Here is a 21,110-nt window from a genome sequence, read left to right on the forward strand (position 1 = left end):
CGACAAATTTGAAAAGCTACTGAAATCCTGGCGTCTGATTGGCTGATTGCAAAGTTGTCGGTGAAAACCTCCGACGAACTGGTTGATGAAACGCCCCCCAGGCCACTCTTGTCTTCTAAGTATTACGGTATGGGTCCTACTAAAACTAATTGTTAGATCTAACTAGGGGTCCTTGGTGTAAATACGACCACCATGAGATTTATCTCGACTACAAAAACATTGGAAATCCATAAAGCAGATACCTTACCTGCAAAATTCAGCAGAGGAACAACAGTGCCTGCAGCACAACAAGGGTCTAGATCTAACGGCAACGCTAACGTTTAATAGACCTTGGAGTCTGGACTTTCGTCTGGACTTTCTTCCAGTTCTGGCAGCGCGCAAGGGTATGTATACTATAACGTTTACTGTGCCTTTAGCGCTGTGCACGCATGCACGTACAGCTGTCGACGGCGAGTGAGTGATGGGGCCAACTCATCAAAACTTGGACTGCCACGTAGAATCTACTCGATCCATGACTGCTCACTAGTCTTAGTCCTAGTTCTAGTCTAGATTCTATGTGTACTGGGTGCCGTTTTCTTCTAACTAGGCGTTAATCGTGATTGCCGTTGACTATTTTTTGGATTTATTAAGAATCACTCAGCCCTCATCTACGTTAAATAGTTTGAACCAGAGCGGGTTGATAAAACTGTCGAACCATGACATATCGCTCATTATAAAATGGGTTCAAGAATGTAGCCAGTTAAAGTGAAAACTAAGTTCTGGTAAGGGCTTGAGAACCCGTCTGGCACCATTTCATATTTGCTTGCAATATATCGAAAGAGTCTACAAAGAAACTTACCTGGCTGACGCGGTTTGCCGGAATGATGAGTCGTTTTGGAGTATTTTGAGAAAAATAATAAAAGTCGGTAAACCGACTTTTATTCCAGAAGGCTCCAGACTAACTCGGTCTCGGGGAAAACTCGACCCTATTTCAGACAATTTACACACAGTTCGTGATCGCCATGTTCATCAGTACTCTATACTAGTAATACTACGGGCACCGGCCAAACGAGGCCTTACTGAGCAGACAGGAAAGTGCGTGCTAATCCTGTACAAAACAAATGGACAGCGCGCGGTCCTCAAGCCTACTAGCAAAGACGCTTTATAATACGCATATACATCACCTCAGTTGCTGAGACGCGCGGCCTTTGAAGTTTTTGTTGTTGTTTATCAATTGTCTTTGATTGTTTTTAGAGGTGCTTGAGAGGCGCACACTAATTTTGCATGCGCGCCAAAGAGGTTTTTGATGCGCGTGTTGTAACAACTCGGACCATTACTGCGAGCAGTGCCGTATATTAAGAGAGTCTGGCCAACTCGGTTTTTGGCTTATGTGTTTTGAAGCCTGTGATTGGTCAAAAGCTGGTCCCGTGATCTACAGGCGCCATGTTGTTACCAAAGTCAATCACGCGGGCGCGAGCAAAGCTCATACGCAGTGCCCATTGTTCATTACGCGCAGCTACGCGCTAATTTTGTTTGCCTTTGGGAAATCCCCAATATCAGTCACGGTGCAGTGGGGATAATGAATTGTCATTGCCGTTGTCTACTTTATTGAAGTAGAAGGTATATAATATATCATTTTAAAGTTATTTTGATATGTTTCTGCGAAAAACTGAAGATTTGTCATGCCTAAATTCCTGCCCAGCATGGCGTTGCTTGAACCACCTGACTCATAAAATGTGTAATGATGCACCGCTTTCCGACAGATCCAAAACGAAGGAAAAAAAAAAAAAAAAAAAGGTGAGAAATCAGTGTGCGACGGGAAAATTGTATGATATGTTTTCTTTGGATTCCTCACGGTGTCTTTCAGACTATCCAAGTTTTGATTTACATTTGTATGCCACCGCCATAACGTACGAAGTGTAGCCTGAGGCATCTGTTTTGGTCGTCCGTCCGTCCTTCTGTCTGTCCTTCATTCCGTAATCATTTTTTGGACACCGTTTGTAATGAAACTGTTTGACATAAGATGCATATGTGTGAGTGGACGAAGTTTTGTCTTTAGCTTATAAACTTTTGTGTGAAAGTGAAAGGTCAAAGTCATGTACATAATGGTTAAATTCTTAAAACAATATTACTATTTCCCACATATCTACATGCAATTTTTGAAGGTGAGTACATGTATTTCCAGACAAAACTTACTGCGGCGACTATGATTCTCTTGTGATTTATTTATTTATTCATTTGTTGGGGCGGGTAGGGGTGGGGTCATGGGAGGGGGCCAAAGGTCAAGGATCAATGTCAGGTAAAATGTTAAAATTCTAGCATCTATTGTTAGGATATTATTACCCAGTTCCTCCGTACCTTAGAGATTACCCAATGCAAAAACTTAAAACCAAACACGGTATTCGCATGCCATCATTACTACATAGTATTTATAGGGAAAGATTTTGGCCATGATGGTCAGAGGTCAAGTGAAAATTTAATGACAAGATTTTCCACATATTTTTAAAATAACCACTCAAGGTATTGCCATGAAGTATAGATAGGTCAACTGACGAGTAAAAAATGCTCAAATTCCTTAATACTTGCTCTCTTAAACAATAAAAGTCATCCATTCACACTTAGTTCAAGGAAAGTAAACACTCGACGTATTATATCTTATGACAAACATGTCATTTTTTTTCTGTCAATTATATGAAACTGACGTGTAACATTGTCAAGACGTACTCTACCGTATGTACCAAAAAAAAAAATTACAACGGGACTCTCCGCATTGATATCTTTAAAAATAGTAAATCAATCTATTACCAAATTCATGGTATGAAACTATAACTCATTGCCCACATTATTTACAGAAAACCCCATTCGATTTGCTTCAGTGGTCAAAGAAAAATTAGGGGTTTTGTAGAAGATGTCAGAAATCTCTTCCCTCCAAGTTCTGTATATTGTATTCTCACACAAGAGCATCGTAAGAATTAGACTCATGACATGCTTTACAACAATCCACTTTTCTCTGTGACCGCTTTACCAAATTGAGAGCTAAGATATTGTATTTCAAGACTCTGAAGTAGCATTTAAACAGTTTAATCCTATTGGGTGTTATCAATGCGAAAATCTGATTGTATTTTTTTTTTTTTTTTTTTTTTTGGGGGGGGGGGGGACATACTATACACCTGCTAAGAGAACAATGTAATATGGCTGAGGTATACGCCGGTAGCCACTTGGACAATTTTATTTGTTTTTAAACTATATCTATATTAAATGATCCTGAACGTGTAGTTTATATTTGGTACGGATGTCGCTGAGGATATCCCTAATCATCATATGTTATCCAGGTATTTGTGCTTTCGTTCAATTACAGGTCTTTTTAAAAACTATTTCTAAACAATTTGAGATCATTTTACATACCTTTAAGGTATATGAAATGATCTCAAATAATAAGCACTTGCCGATGACGTTTCATGTTGTACATTGTACATAGGCGTTTTCCTTTTGGATTACCTAGAGGGCCTTCATGTCTGTTTCATACATAACTATATGGTACTAAATAGGATGGTAATTGAGGGTTATTTACGTGCTAAACAGTAATAAGTTAATAACTGTGGAATTCGTCTATTGCCTGTGCACTGCTAGAATTGTAAATTTATTTATCATGTTGTACAATATTCTTGTTCCCTGGACAGCTTGCTAATACAATATAGCATACAGTCTAGTGAAAGTGTATGACACGGCATACTGTGAATTCTTCTTTTATTTTTACAGCAAAAAAAAATATATATTTATATTCAAGAATTATGTCCTTTAGACAGCTTCCCTATACCTGGGCGCTTGTGTCTGCAATGGTCTATTCAAATGTGTAAAATGATTGACGATTGTTGTCTTTGTTCAACATGGATGGAATGAAAGAGTGTCCTTCCCCCAATCTACACCCTTTCTCTCTCTGTGTCTCTCCCTCTCTCTCTATAATAAAAAAAAAAGTCAAGCAATACAGTGCCTTGCGCCTTTGGGACGCCTGCGCGTAACGCTAACCCCCAAGCGCACACGCTAAAACCTTAAGCGCACTGTACGCTGGGTAACGACATGGCGTCCAATTTATGAGTTGGCCAGACTCTCTTAATATACGGCACTGACTGCGAGTAGCCAGAACGCTACAATGTAGTTTATACAGGCCGCTCCCGTATGCATAGTATGGTTGGGTGTTCATAATATCGGACACCTAACGTTTTTCTATCAATAGAAACGTGAAAAATCTCACAATTTGCCTGAAATTTTACTCACGTGTGGAGAAAATACTCCGGATTCACAAGCGCGCACTGAAAATGCGATCTGAGGTACGCGCTCTAGATGGCGGCTTCGAACGCGTGGGGTGTCATTTTTTCCGCACTCAGTTGCCGGGCTCATATCGACCGACCACCCCGCCCTCTATTGACAATACGTATAAAGCGTACTTAAACGCGTTTTTTCGACAAGCTGCTGTTTTTTTCTAGTCGTAATTTTTTTCCCCAATAATATTTGAATATATTTTGAATCCTTCGATATTACTTTTGAAGGACTGTTTGATGAATTTGACTTGATTTTCATTAGGAAACTTTTCATCGTAATTGAAATAAATTAGATGAGTCGGTTTGTTTTTTCACATTCATTTCTCGTTTCTGCATCAACTCGTACGGTCGTAGCGGGCGACAAAATGTTTACTAGTATGTCATGTGTATGTGTAACGTGTGTGCACGATCGTACAAGCGGCGGTGACAATTTTGCGGTCAAAATCGTCAAATTTATTACGGAAGGATAGTCTACATCTAACAACGAGTCAGCAAAGGTAGGCCTAGTTATATGTAGTTACACGATAAACCTTATTCGATTTTGCTAAATTTCGGTAATTTAGAGGGAATACTTAGTTGTTTTCGCCACATTTTACTCGGTAGCGTAGCCCAGTGAAGAATCGAACACCGTTGCGCGTAGTCCCATGCGTACATTTTCTTTCTGTACGCGCAATGCCATTATAATGCGCGGTCGGTCGTTATGGACCCGGCCGGTGGGTTGGACCCCTACCATACTGTACAATCGAATCCAGAGGGAAAACCAGTAGCAGTACAACTCATCCCACCGTCAAGCAAAGCGAGGCCGAGTTATCCCCGAGTCCGAGTCTAGCCTGACCCCGTTCGGGTAAGTTCCGAGACTGAAAGTTTTTGGTTAACATATCCCATTTTCGTCCTTACCCATCGAATATCTTGTTATTACAGCGTTATTCCGCATATTTCCTAGGCATACGTTCACATTTTGGAGCAAAATTTGACAACTTTTGCAGGCATACCAGAACTTTGTTTGGGCTTTAACAGTTAATTGGAAGCGCTGAAATGAGTCACGTGTGCGTACATTAATTTCTTACTAACATGCACGCCGTAAAGTCACTGACGGGCCAAAACCATTAAAAATGTACAATTCAGGTTTTGAAATTTTGAAAAAATAAAGTTTTCTCAAAAACATTCATACAACGAAAAATTGCAAGAGGATACACTGAATTTCAACTCAAACAAAAATGAGCAACAAATGTTGCAAACTTTTTATGTTCTGATATTTGAAGCTGAACATGAAAATTTCACCACTGTAACTTACGTTACTGCGTTTATTTTTCTTTGACCATATTCATTCTGTTTAGGGATGGACAATGGAACTATCCTTCTATTGGTGGATAGTTTCGAAGATATGACCATTCTTATTTCAATGTGCCTTCTATATTTTTTCATTCATTTGATAAGTCACTGTAACCGTGAATTAAGATATTGATAGATATGATGGAGGTTGTTAACCATGTAAAGTTGGATTGTTTCCTATATTTTTTCTATTCAGACACATAGAACTTGCAGATAACTGCCAAATTATTCCAGATGGATTTGTCCTACACATATTCTCAAACAATCTCAGTCACCATATGACAAATGAAAATGTGACGGTTTAAACCTTGGTAACGTTTGTTACGCATATGAATCACGTATGTTACATAAATATACGAAACACTAAAAAAAAGAAGATAAATATTAAGAGTTCTAATAAATATCAAGAGTACCAGCGTTGCAAGACCTTCAGTACTTCTGGAAGCAGATTTATTTAATTGTCGTCTGATGTTATCGTCCGTATAATATATACATTTGGCCTTAAATGAAAAATTGGAATAAGATATCTAAATTTCAAGAGTGTATTTTGTCTGAATATTATGAGTTTCACTGCAAAATTACTTATTGAAGTGCCGTGTTGAAAACCCAAGGAATATATTTATATAAGAGTCACAAAAGACATTGTCAAGAAGCCCTAAAATGTATCAGTGTGTACTATAAACAATTGTAACGTATGTTTCAAATGTTTCCAGATTGAAATATTAATCATTCAAAAGTGGAGATGCATTGGAAAGTGCATTAAAAAGGAATGATACATCGCTGAACAACATTGCACAGTGTAAGTGCACAAACTGGTCAGCACTTAACTGTTTAGCATATTAAAGTATACATCAATAAGGTACATCAGGCATAAGAGTGAAAAATGAGAAATAAATCACAGCGAGCCTATGAAGTTTAAAATGCAAACACCACCACTGCTTTATGATTAATAATGCATGATTATTACGAGTTTCATTAATGAGCAAACCATGCATTATTGTTGCTTAAAACGTACAGATTTCTTGGCACATTGTTCCATAATTTGCCAAGAAATCAGTAAGTTTGAAGCAACAACAATGCATGGTTTTTAGTAATAGTCACAAAAAATACAGAATTAAGAACAATTCAAGAGTAGTCACGTAAATAGACAGCTTTCTCACGGTTTTAGATTGAGAGTATAACTGACCTATGACACACTAGTCTATAAACACAACAATGATAAACACAAAAAGGCGCACCTTTAATAATTTGGATGCCCCCTCTTTTCTTTTCTTTTTTGGAAAAAGGCAATGGAAAAGGCATGGCAATGTTAGAAGAACAAATTGCAATTCTTCTATTTCCATTACATAGAAAAGTTCGGTGACATATAAATTGTCTTTAATGTATTATTACATCATTGTTAAAGACAACTGTAGACTCACAATCTGGTATTTTTCTGCAAAAGGCAACTTTTAATAAAAGGTACTGAGTAAGAGCCAATGTAGGAAAGAAGAATGCAAAAGTGGCGAGTTGTATTAAAGTGAAATGATATAAAAGTTAGTGTAAGAGCGTTAGTATAACGCTTTCTTCTATTTTCTTGGCTAAACTTCATATTTTCATTAATATCTCGGAAGAATTAGATTGGGTAGAAATTCTTATGGTTGATTTTCGGTGCATAAACAAGGAAATTTACATACCTTTCATCCTTTCAATTTGATATCTACAAGCCAACACTTTTATCCAGTACCTTTCATTGTAAAGCATACGTAAGTATACATCATTAGCAAATTGTTAAATTTGTGAATCAATTTCCATGTCAATCCTTGTCAATCAAGTCGACATTATCACCTTCATTATCCCTTTGCTGAGATCGGTTTAAGCCTTCTTTTATTTTCTTGCCGAAGGCTCTGTGCTTTTTTACTTTTTCATTTTTTTCTGCGCTCTTGTTTTTCCCAACTCTTAAGATTTTCCACAGGAACGTAATACTTTTTTACACGTTGTTTCTCGGATTTACTCTCTAAAAAAAAAAAAAAAAAATCGAGTGAAAATATTCACTCTTGATGGGATGAATACAAAAAGAGAGTGAATTTAAAGTGAAAATATTCATTTTCACTCTTTACCTCAGGGACCACTCCTAACTCTTCGAGTGATCCCTGAGCTCACCCCAAAATGAGTGAAAATGAATTTTTTCACTCAAAATTCATTCCAATTTTGCTCTGAATTCCAGTTTTTGTAATCACTCCATTAAGAGTGAATATTTTCACTCAATTTTTTTTTTTTTTTTTTAGAGAGTGAGGAAGGCTTCTTCTCCAATCTCTTCCTATTTCCTTCTTCAGTAATCGGCCTGAATCTTGGCTCTTGATTTTCCCATTTTTGACCTCTTGGAACCTAAGGAGTAATGACAAAATTCCCTTAACAGAGAAATAAGAACATCCATACTGCAAATCCGTAATAAGGTATTCTTACATAATTACGTAACCTACGTTACCTCTAATTACAAGGAATGAAGTGTCACATAATGAATTTGGTACGCTACAATAACTATAACTTTGAAGTAAATGGTATGATAATTAAAATGAAAACCATTGTTTTCATAATTTATGTAATCATTAACATACATATTTGTTTTATTTAGAGTGATTGAAACCTACGTTACCAGGGTATTCAGGGCCTCATTGACAATGATTATCGCCAAAAAGAATGGTTAGTGCAAGCCTAAAATTGAAATATGTTTTCATCTGTTTATTTATGGATATTAGTCTTTTTTAGGATAAAGCTTTGGTGAAAAGTACGACAGTGAACATGCAGATGTAAAATTGAAACTTACGTTACCTTAAGTGAAACCTACGTTACAATATTGACCCTATGTTTAGGTACCCTAATGTGGTATAAATATCTGAGTGAGATGTAAACTTGTTATTCTCCTCGACAAAACAAACACCAAAGTACTTGCTTATAGTAAAAAAGTACCAATATTTGAATGTAATTACGCTAAACATGACTTTGAAAATATATATACCGTTCGCTCAGATACTGAGAAAGATCTCGTGCAGTCCATTCCCTGTGAGTCGTCAACGTGATGCGCCATTTTGTCGCAATGACTGTTTCTAAGCAACTATGGAGTATAGATGGCTCTAGATAGCACTTGTCATCGATGAATGGTTGCAATGTTAGTGAATATAATTAAGATTATTTTTTCGGGGGTAACGTATGTTTCGGTAACGTAAGTTACATCTGACCTTCGATGTGACTTTTTCAAGCGATTAGTAATGGCTCATAATTGAAAACTCAGTGGAGAGATTGGGGTACCGTATGCCTATGTTTGGTAATTTCCTTGTAACATTTTCATTTGTAATTTTCCATAGCGGTGGTAACGTATGTTTCATTTCTTAACCATACGGTCTGAAACGTGTTAGTACGTGAAGCTTTTTCTCTGCAGCAGATAACCAGGTGGCAAAACTATTGTTTACAGCATTGGACGAGACATTTTCTAAGTTTTTAGGACGGATAATTCACAATTTCAACCCCAGGGAATGTTTTAAAGGAAAACTTGAAATCATGGTAACGTATGTTTCACAGGTCTTTGCGACAAATTTGACTTGTAAAATAATTCAATTGAATAGTTTTCAATTATATTTCTTTTTATTCTAACGTGGAGGCAAATGGCTTAATTTGCTTTAGAACAAGTTATAATGAGAAAAGATCATGCTTTCATTTGCATAATAGTAAGATATCGGCAAAATTATTACTTTGCGACATGCTGTTTTTGGCGGGTTTACCATCTTTATGAATGCATAACTTCCGAAAGAATCATAATTGGATGTTCAAATTCTCGGCAGTTCTAGTTAACAATGTACTAACGATAACTATTACCCGAAACTTACGACAATCGGTCGTTCCTTTATTTTTTCTTTGGTAAAACTATTGCGACAAGTATTTCACTAAATTGTACATATTTAGTGGTTTTGAACCTGACGTCACAATGTTTACACTAGCAGTGCACGCTCAATCAATCCTGTGAACAAGTTCTAGTTCGGGCTGCCAGCCGGCCTTTCTTGCTTGTGCATAACATGTGGCGTACGTATACGTACAGTACTTATATGTGCGGGATTTCCGAGTGCGACATGCGTAAATGTTTGGGACGAACATCTTCGGACGGACATCTTACTTTTGAGCGAGTGCTACATGTAGCTGACTGGTATTGACCCACAAAGGTAAATGAAAATGCTGTTAGTTTTCAACCCATTTTACAAAAGAAATGATGCACAGGATTATTTCGTGGCGTTAGTGGAGATGCAGCTCACTCTCGGGTATTTACAATGTAGTGCATGTTTCACAATTGTAAATACCCTCGAGTGCGCTACATCTCCACTAACGCACTTTATCCTGTGCATCATTTGTATATCATCAATGCATAGTTAGTGCCAAAGAGTATAGAAGCATAGCTTCTATTCTCTTTGGTGAGTGCAACGTTATACTTACACACAGTTTTCTATGGGCAGCACGTTCGGACAATGATGCCAATTTCATTGGAATAGGAATATTCCCCACAAGTTTTATCTAAATAAAAAACTTTTGAAGAGATTCCTTTTAAAAATTAATAAATATTGTTTAACATGCTTATTTCAGCTCCATAATGCAATTTTACTAAATAACAGCTTTTGCAGTACTTCGTGTGAGATTTCATCAGTAAATTGACATGTGCAGTTCGTCTTGCTAAAGTCGGAGTTGTGCACCCATGACGTATGCCAAATTGTGTGGCTTGCTCGTTTTCAGTTTTTTTTTTCTCAAAAAATCATTACAGGCTTATCCTGGGTTTTAGAATCCTCTCTTTCCAGTAGTAGGCATCAAAAAATGTAGATAAGAATTATCAGACAATTAGTTTTCTTGTAATATACACAAATGTAGTTGCCTGCTATGGCGCAATGTCCCTCATCCCCTAGGCATGCAAATCCACTGTGTGTGTGTGTGTGTGTGTGCGCGTGCGCGTGTGTGTGTTTGTGTACGTGTTTTAAATGCGGGCATTTGATTACTAGTATGCCTTCTGTCTGTCCGTATATAAGCGAACCCGTGGATGACGTAACCAAAGAGCCGTTTTATAGGTATCCAAATTAAACTTCGCATAGAAAACTATGTTTGAATGAGTGGTCAAAGATGTACTTTTGTATCAATTTATTCGCTCACATGCTCGAGGTCAAAGGTCATTAATAAATTAGGTTAGGCAGGTTAGAGGGAGAAGGAAGGAATGAAAGGAAAAGAAGGAAGAACGAAGGAAGGAGGGACTATTTGAGAGGAAGCAGAGGTCCGCAGCACATGCAAAGATATGGTTGCCAGACACTGTATACATTGGCACGGGCAAGGCAATTTATATCCATGAAGTTATGCAAATGAGATGAAAAAAAAAAAACACGAAAATAAATGTAGGCCCCCCCCCCTATATGTAATCAAAATATTCTAAAAACCAACCAAAACCATGTTTAAAGAAAACCAAAACCCATGGTTTGATATAAACAAAATACAAGTTAATGTTAATAAGACTAAATTGATGTTGTTCGGATCAAAGAAACGCATCAATAAATGTCAGTTAAGTATTTGTTACCAAGGTCAATATTTAGAGCGTGTGTCTGGTCTAAAATACTTGGGTGTATATTTTGATGAAAATCTTAACTGGTCAGCACATATTTATTTTCCAAATCATAAGTAAAATTTCTAGACCTATATCATGTATAAGGAGGATTCGAAAATTCCTACCGAAATATATTTTGATACATGACAGTTATATTATTCCCTGATCCGATCTTACGTACATTACTGTGCAGTGGTATGGGAAAACTGCACGAAGGGTAATATATTACAGTTACAAAGGCTTCAAAACAAATACGCAAGACTAATTCTGAAAACCGATTGTACTACTCCAAAAGCTGTTTTACTAAACTCATTGACATGGCAGTCTGTAGATGGGCGATTAAAATACCAGTATTGTGTTACAGTTTTTAAAATTTTGAACGATTTAGCCCAAGACGCCTTGTGTTGTATTATACCAGACACGCCCTCAATAGTCCACTATCCATTCCGCGAACGCGTACTGACCATAAGAAACGCTCCTTTTCGTACCCATTGCATGTTCTTTATACAACAATCTACCAAATACTGTACAAACGTGTCCATCATTGTCGGCATTTAATTTTTAGTGTATATTGTAACATGTGAATGAAACGCATTATCTATTATTATGGATATCTTTTCAAGACATATGTGTCTGTGTCCGTATGTGTGTGTGTGTGTGCGTCTGTGTATCTTTGTGTGTGCGTGTGTGCGTGTGTGTATGATGTGCATGCGCGCATGAGTATATGCGCTTGTGTGTATCAAAAAGGTTTTGACTATGTCTATTTGTATTTTGTATTCTCATTTGTTGTATTATCATCTATTTCATGGTATAATTTGATCGTAATATGCAAAATGTATCTGTACAATTACAGGGCTCTCTTGAAAAGCAGGCCTCTGGCTTGAACGAGACTTACCCTGTATTTTTTAAAGAAAACGTGAATAAAATAAATAAAATAAAGAGAAATGTGGATTGAGTGCCATGAAAGCAGTAACATTAGTAAAGCACATCAGTGAAGTTTGAGGAAAATTGGACGATCGATGCAAAAGTTATGAATTTTAAAAGTTTTGGTGTTGGAACCACTGGATAAGAAGACTACTTGAGTTTATGACATCATGTGTGGACAACAATAGGGAGCTTTAGATTTTAGACGCGCGGACGTTCAAAGGAAAAAAACATGTTCTGAGCTTGCGCAGTAGCGCGCGTAAAGTCAATCTATTTTTAGCTTGCGTCGCCTGAGTTGTTTACTACGCGTACTGGGCTATTTTCACGTCCGCACAGTTTGCGACGTAGAGAGCTTCTTCATGCACTGATCATATGGGGGCGCGATTTTGTTTTTTATACGTTGCGTCCCAGCGTAATCTAAAGCTACTTTTCCACACGACGCAGGGGGAGGAGAACGTCCAGCGCAAGCGTCGGCTCAAACGTCCGCGCGTCAAAATCTAAAGCTCCCTAATATAGACCGATTCTGTGACGCGCTATGTGTATTTTTGGCATGGGCAGCGCCATTACTGCGGTGTCTCAGCCGAACCCCCCCCCCCCCCTCCTCTCTCCCCCACCGCCTTCCGCGCACGGAATGAAAAACTGATGCATGGTTGTTTTAGCCAATGGGCGTCTCGTACTGAGTGCGCGAATGCTTACTTAGTGCGCGAACCTTTGTTACAAGTGCGCGATAAACATGTTGCCCGTGGGGTGGGGGAGAGGGGGGGGGGGGGTCGGCTGGGACACCGCAAAATGAGCTTATGGCTAGGCTGCGCCCAGTGCCACAAATTGTCTGCTGCCCTCAACGAACCCGAATCGGTCTATAAAGAAGATACAAAGAAAATTCAACATGCTTTCACTTTTCTATCGTAATGAAAGAGCACTTGACTAACCGCTTTTAGAAGGCAGGGAGGATAATTACTAGCCGTAACGTACTTCAGTATCAGGTTAATGAAATGTGTAATTTTCATGAAAAATGATTTTTTGTGGAATTCTCTTTATATTTTCTTTATATTGTTGTCCAGACATGACGTCATGAACTCTAGTAGTCTCCTTATCCAGTCATTACAACACCAAAACTTGTCCGATTTTTCTCAAACTTTCACTGATGTGTTCTACTAATGTTGCTGCTTTCATTCAATCCACATTACTATTTTGGTTTTGGTTTCGTTTAATCTCTTTTTTGATATACTTGGTACATTATCAGATCATCACTTAAAGTGAAAACTAAGTTTCGGTAAGTGCTTGAGAACCCGTCTAGCACCATTTCATTTTTTCTTGCAATATATCGAAAGAGTCCACTAAGAAACTTACCTGGCTCACGCGGTTTGCCGGAATGATGAGTCGGTTTGGAGTATTTTGGGAAAAATAATAATAGTAGGAAAACCGACTTTTATTCCAGAAGGCTCCAGACTAACTCGGTCTCGGGAAAAATTCGACCCTACACTACTTCAGACAATTCACACGCAGTTCGTGATCGCCACATTCTACTCAGGCGCGGTGGAGCACCCCAATTTGCATCTCATTATCGCCCCGTTCTATTTGAATTTCCAACGGGCATCCACGGCTGCCCGAAACTGCATGCATGAAAAAGTCAAATCTTTACCTTCTCCTTGTGCCGCTATGCGTGCCGCTAGTAAACTCAAACTTCCCACACTATCTAAGTTTTTAAAAACCTTCCTTTTGATGAAAAAATTATGAAATTTGCTGCACTAGAACTTGAGATATTAAAGCGTTTTGAAAATCACCTCTCGCCAAACATGCTCTCTGTTTTTTTCCGACTGGACTATGGCCGGGCTCCAATGTGTCCGAAATTGGCAACATAAGTTTATCAGGTCTCAATCCATATATGGTGAAAGTTTTCGCTTGGTTCCACCTGTACTTTTTGAGAAATCAACATGTTTCTACAGGGTTTGGAATAGAAAATTGTAGTAAGCGAAACAATTGAAAATGACGTCATTTCTTTTCCCGTAATATTGGGCATGCGTGGTACGTGAGATTCAGGATTTTGTGCTCATTGTTGGTTTGCATGTGACGCAGTCAATTTTGCTGAGTGTCGCACGGCGGTGACTGCTGAGCTGCTGCCGCGCACGCTGCATGCAGCAAAGCGTTGTGTGTGCTGTGACATGCAACGCTATTCATACAGTCACGCGATTATATATACATGGGACCGACCTGTACGCTTTGCGTTCGTGTCATTTTTTGACATCACCTTCTGTTTTTTTCCGACACAACTATGGCCGGGAATATTACGGTATGACATTTAAAATGCAAGCAGATAAATAAATTTCGGTGTACTTTGTTCGAATGGCGCTTTGGTTCCGCAATCACACTTCGTGAATTTTAGGATGATTTTCGAGGCATATTTTTGGTAATTTTGCTCGCCAGGTTTTCGCTAAAATTTCACATTTTATCATTGTCAAATCCTTTAATATGTTATATGTGCATATTCGGACATGTTTTCAAATTCAAACTAACTCAATTTTAATCCGAAAATAGGTTTCCTTAAATTGTTATTAGCTTGAAAAGTTGTTTACTTTTTCTCAACTACGCGAGTACATGTTGTTTATTTTATGCAAATGAGGCTCGGCTGCCGATGGATTTCTGCGAGATAATTGGGGTGCTCCATCGCGCCTGTACTGGCCACACTGGACTGCATAATACCAAATGAGGCCTAACCGAATGGACAGGAAAGCGCTTGCTAACGTATTACGTAAATCCTGTACAAAACAAAACAAAAATGACAGCGCGCGGTCCTCAGTTGCTGAGACGCGCGGTCTTTGGAGTTTTTGTTGTTGTTTATCAAGCGCCTTTGATTGTTTTAGAGGTGCTTAATAGGCGCACACTAATTTTGCATGCGCGCAAAAGAGGTTTTTGATGCGCGCGTTGTAACAACTCGGACCATTACTGCGAATAGCCAGAACACGAAGCGCCAGTACAGTTTATACAGGCCGCTCCCATAGGACAACACTGTACACAGAGGGACAACCATTACAACTCATCCCGCCGTCATCAAAGCGAAGCCGAGTTATCCCCGAGTCCGAGTTTAGCCTGACCCCGTTCGGGTAAGTAGGGTTGACTGAACCTTTTTGGTTAATATTTCGCATTTTCGTCGTTACCCATCGAATATCTTGTTATAACATCGTTATCCTGCACATTTCCTAAGCATACGTTCACATTATTTTGGGAGCGAAATTTGACAACTTTTGCAGTCGTACCAGAACTTTGTTTGGGCTGTAATCGCTTCCAAACGTTTGGTCCTGTATTAAACAAAAGTATTCTAGGCAAGGATGGTGCGGAGTAAAGGTAAATGAAATTTGTTGGATCTTCTTGTAGGGTTGGACCTACTACTAATCGACCGCCTAATGTTTATTTGCTTGATAAGAATATTTAACACTGAAATTCACGTAAAAAATTTGACCTACGTGATTGAGAAAATCCAGCTCTATCAAATGCCGTTGTTCCCTTTTCGATTCGAAGTTTCAGTGCAAAAATATCGCCGACGAACTTGCGTGGCCTCGTTTCAGCTCCCCGCGGTAAATCGCGTTTTTAGGATCGACCGCTGATTTTGCATTGACAATGCACGTAAACCGAGTTGTATTGAACACCGTGTTGTACGAAGCTTTTTAGAAGCCTTTTAGAAACTTCCATAGACATTACATTGTGCTGTCATTACGATTCGGTGAAAATATTCATTCGAAATTTTGTCCTTGATTAAAACCATTAATGAAGAGTGAATTATCGCGTTTTCCCACACCATCCTAATCTACATTCAAAGCCAATCCATTTTTATGTGCTTTGCGCGCAGAGAAGTGCGTATTAAGTGTTCAGTGCGCGAATTATACGCGGTCGGTTTCAATAAGGGTGGTCGATATGTAGTAGGGCTACCATACAGGGTACAAATGAAAATTGATATCTTTACCTTAAAAATGCATTCTCCAAATGTTTGCATATTATCATTTTTATGCCTCCGCCGGAGGCATTATGTTTTCGGGTTGTCCGTCCGTCCGTCCTTCCGTCCGTCCGTCCGTAATGAATTTTGTGGACAGCGTAACTAAAAAAACCTTTTGAGGTATCCTAATGAAACTTGGCATGTATGTGTATTAGGGGGTGAAGTTGTGCCTATCAACTTTTGGGTGCATATGCTTAAGGTCAAAGGTCAAAAGGTCAAGTTCAAATGCTTAAAATTTCACCTTTTCCCCCATATCTATGCAATGCCTGAAGATATTTTCTTTAAACTTAATGTATACATGTATTACCCAATTAAGATTCTCTGGTGAAAGTTTGGGTCACGAGGTCAAAGGTTAGAGGTCAAAAGGTCAAGTAAAAATGTTGAAATTTCACTTTTTTGCTCTGTATCTTGGAAATTGTTCAAGGTATCTTCATGGAACATAGCATATAAGCATGTACTGACGGGCAGTGGTTATCTAGGGAATTTGGGGTTCATGGGGTCCAAGGTCAGGGGTCAAAGGTCAAGGGCAATACTTCAAAATGTTACTATTTCCCTTATGTATGCAATGCCAGCAGGATCATTATTTCAAAACTTGGTGTATGCATGTATAACCCAATAGAGATTCTCTGGGATTTTTTTTTTTTTTTTGCCAAGAAGGTCAAAGGTCAAAAGGTCAAAGATCAGGTGAAAGTGCTGAACTTACTTCTTTCTCCATATCTCGGAAGTGGCTCAAGTTATCTTGAAACTTAGTACATATTTATGTATGTTCTGCCTGACAGTGATTCTCTTATAAATCTTAGGGTCAAAGGCCAGATGAAAATGATAACAATTTACTGTTTAATACAGAAATTGCACTTTTTCTCCATACCTTGAAAATTACTCAATGCATAAACTTATGAAAGGGTCAAAGTCAAGTTAAAGTTCTTAAATCCCCAAATACATACATGCTCTCCTATTCATCCAATTAAACATAGATCAAGAAAGGTGAACATTCAACACATTTGTGACAAACATGTCATTTCAATATTACTTTGTCAATTTTGTGCAAATGCAATCACACATTGTCCACGTCATGTACTATAGACCTATTAGAAAAATCATGCATTATGGCGGAGGCATACCAGTCGCCATAGCAACATTTCTAGTTTATTTATAATTCTATAATATTCATATAGACCTACATATGAAAAAACAATATTTTCTCCAATAGCTGTTAAACAATACTTAAAATGATTTATTGTTTTGTAATTGCAAGTGGAACTTTGCACCGGATCAATAAAATCAAAGTTGTCATAATTTATAGTTGAGTAGATGATCGGTTATATTCATTTATCGTAAAATCTATAAACAAATTGATATCATTTTCTGATTCTTTGAAAAAGGCACCGTGTCTCGTAATATAAAGGACATCATTAGTTCATTGAGTAAATGGAAAATCTATTTATTTAGCCATTATGTATATAAACTAAACATACTCATAAAAAAAGAATGGTCCGAGGAATGGACACTTCTTACACAACTACTGAGAAGGTGCAGACCCTGCAAAGAAAAGAGATGTGAGAGGACAAGCGCACAAAAGAAAACAGAGAAAATGGAGAAAGTGGGGGGGGGGAGAGAAAACATATATACACACATAAACAATATACTTACATGGAATTATACAGTAACACAGGAGGAGTCAACGTGATAGTGACAGAAAGATGTCCTGCGACTCTTCAGTAATGATTCACTACATAGAGACACGTTAACAATAATATTGTTAACGTGTCTCTATGTAGTGAATATCATTATAGTGAGGCTTCATCGCATGTGTGAAAATGCCTGGTTCTAAATATACCTAAATGTAAATGTAGGAAAGGAAGTGATGGAAGCAATACCCTGATATATTTCATTAGATTTGGCGGGCAAATACATATGGATATAAGCATTGAAATATACGGACATTAATGATTATACTGGCATTAAAGCAGTGGATGTATTAATAGTGTAGTCTGGTTCTAAAACAAATGAAGGAGAGAGATAAAAAAAACACAACAAATTTTTGCTGTTGGACAAACGGGCGTAGAAATTAACGGCTGCAGCAATGGCAGGAACTTGGTTCCTTTCCCCTCTGCTCTAAAGCTTTCTTCTCTTGTTTTGCTTTCTTTCTAAATTTTACGTTTTCCCCATGTACTAGCAGCTCCCCGTCACTGTCCAACTAGTTATATTCATTGTGTACGAGTATGCCTGACATTTGGTGAATTTTGTGAGTGAGCTTTGACAAGGAGTGATGAGAGAGGGCGCTGTAATATTATGAATGCAAGCAGAGCCGTTTACGGCTCTGTATGTAGAATGAGCCAGAGATCTAGAGCTTATAATAAATAATCATAATAATAGAGAGACACTTAAATAAAGTCCTTATGAGTGGTAGAAAAATCTCCTTGAAATGGCCCAAGTCCTGGACTTGGACCATTTTTACGTTCATACAAGATATCACTCGTTCATTTTAGGCACTTCCGGGGGAAAATATTTATGATTTATATACAAGATGGGCCAATTATGTTTCCCATGTCTAACTCGGTCTTGCCAAAAAATTGGACTTTGGTCATTTTTATATTCAGGTCTTATTGTGACATCGCAAAACAATTCTGACATCGCACGTCTGTTTCGTGCGGTCATTCTGTGAACAATGTAACATTTTCTAACAAAGCAATTGTGACATCACATAACAATTCTCACATCGCGCGGCTGCTTCATACGGTCACTCTGTAAACTAGAGAAGCACTCCACCACTGATCTTGTTTTTCCGTAGAGATCAATGATTTCTACCCATACATGCTGAAAATCGCCCAATTTCCCAGTAATATAGAAACCTTTTGTTACGTCATCAATGCCAGCTGCGCGGCGCGCCTCGCCCTGGACCAGAAACCACCTTTGCCAGAAACTAGAGCACGCACTACGTATGAAAACCAAAGATAGTAGATAACAACTGCGACATCGCTTCGTACTGCTACTATTATGCACTGTAGATAGGATCCCTCCACAACATTGCATCCACCACACGAGTTCTCGCCTCACATTTTCCCTCTCTCTTTTTTTTTTTTTCTTTTTTTTAAAATCCCAAATATGAAACGTATACTCTGCCTAAATTCGAGTTTCTGGTTAAAATCATGGGGATCGGTGCCTCCAAAAGTACTCTTCACTTTGCAAGGAGAGGCTGCGCCCAGAGATTAATACGTGTATTGCTAGTTTGGGGTCACCTCTGCCCATAGTTTTAGCCAGAAATTTTCATGGAAAAGTATATCCATGCTCTCAAAGTCCACGTTCTGTTGCTTAAAGAGATGTGTCAGATGATAGTAAGTTTTCATTTCATTTTATTTCCACATTAAAAAACAACAATTGAAGAGTTTGTTCGCAAAAACCGATAAGTCCATTTTTGATGATTTTGAAGTACGGTCTCTGTCATAAAGTACAAAATAATGACTTTTAAATGATATATTGGTCACTACATAATATAAAGGTACATTTTTGCAGTTATGGTCAAAAGAAACAAAAATTTTCTTATTATTCTCTTTACTTTTCTTGACCTTTAATCGCAAATATCTCCATTTGGCAAATATGGACTTTTGGTTTTTGCGAACAAACTCTTCAATTATACATTTCCAAGTCATAGTATAGGCCTAAACATATTCATTATGGAGGACCAATTAAAGTCTTTCAGGCTTGATGGGAAAAGGCCCCAAAGTAAATACAAGACTTTCACAACTTAAAACACGGGAACAAAATATTAAGAACACAAATGGTATACAATCAAAACGGGCTGAAGAAGGAAAAGAGTAAGTACTGGCAGAATATACATGAAGTGCATCTAAAGTTGTTTCTGAACTGCTGCAATGAATTGCAGTTTTTCAGTTCATTCGGTACAGTATTCGTTGTACGTAGAAGAAACCACTGATGCATATATTTATTTTTTGTTTGTTTATTTTTTGTTTTTGTTTTCAAGATGAGAGCTACGAAAAAAACATACCCTGCTGATATTCTTTACCGTGCGTCACCGAGCCAGAGTGAGCAACCATTCAACTTGTGTTGATCCGCCCTAAATGTCGAGCTGAAGAGCGCCCCCTTCAGGAACTGTCTATCTTATCTTTCACACTGCTAGTGTGTGTGTGAGTGTGTGGCAGCGTTGCAGCCAGCGCTGAAGGTTGCTGACAACGACGCGGCACCTTTCCCGTGATGACCAGCGGGCCAGACAGATTAACAAACGTCAATTATCGCTTTCTCAAAGAACTCATGATTTTGCAAGTGCAAGTACATGATTTATTGTATCACTGCCACTGCAAATTACCAGAAACGTTGCATATTAATATCAGACGTAATGATGGACACTAACGTTGGGATTGCAGGCAGGTGTAACAGGGGAAAGAGGGGAACGGAACAGCACATTGAAAATCCGGTCACCCAGCTCTCTCCTCTACATGTAGCGCTTTACAGCCGAAGAGTTCGTATATCAAAGCGGGTAGAGCATACGCACACGCCAAAAAACAAACAGACAAACAAACAAACAAACGATCAAACATATAAATGAATTATATATATATATATATATATATATATATATATATATATATATATATATGCATAGCCGCTTGTGTTAAAAAAAAGGAAAATAAGTTAATAACTACGGAAAGCTCGTATACAACGAGCATTTGACAATTTGCATGCTTGTGAGTTTCACAGTGCATTGATTTCCACAAGAAACTTCTAGAACTTAAAACATACAACCACTCACCGATGTATTTTGAAATCATAGGTGTTTTTGATCATCAATGTATTAATTTTAGAAGCGCATCTACGACGCTATAACAGATTTAACAAAGTTGAATGCGCGCCAATTTTTCCGTAAGTCAAACAAATCGAACCAATCGCACCCTACATTATGATTGGTCCTTCATAGTGACCTTTACATTGAACGCAGTTGAGTACC

The sequence above is a fragment of the Diadema setosum genome, chromosome 4 (genome assembly GCF_964275005.1).
Source record: "Diadema setosum chromosome 4, eeDiaSeto1, whole genome shotgun sequence".
NCBI classification, from domain to species: Eukaryota; Metazoa; Echinodermata; class Echinoidea; order Diadematoida; family Diadematidae; genus Diadema; species Diadema setosum.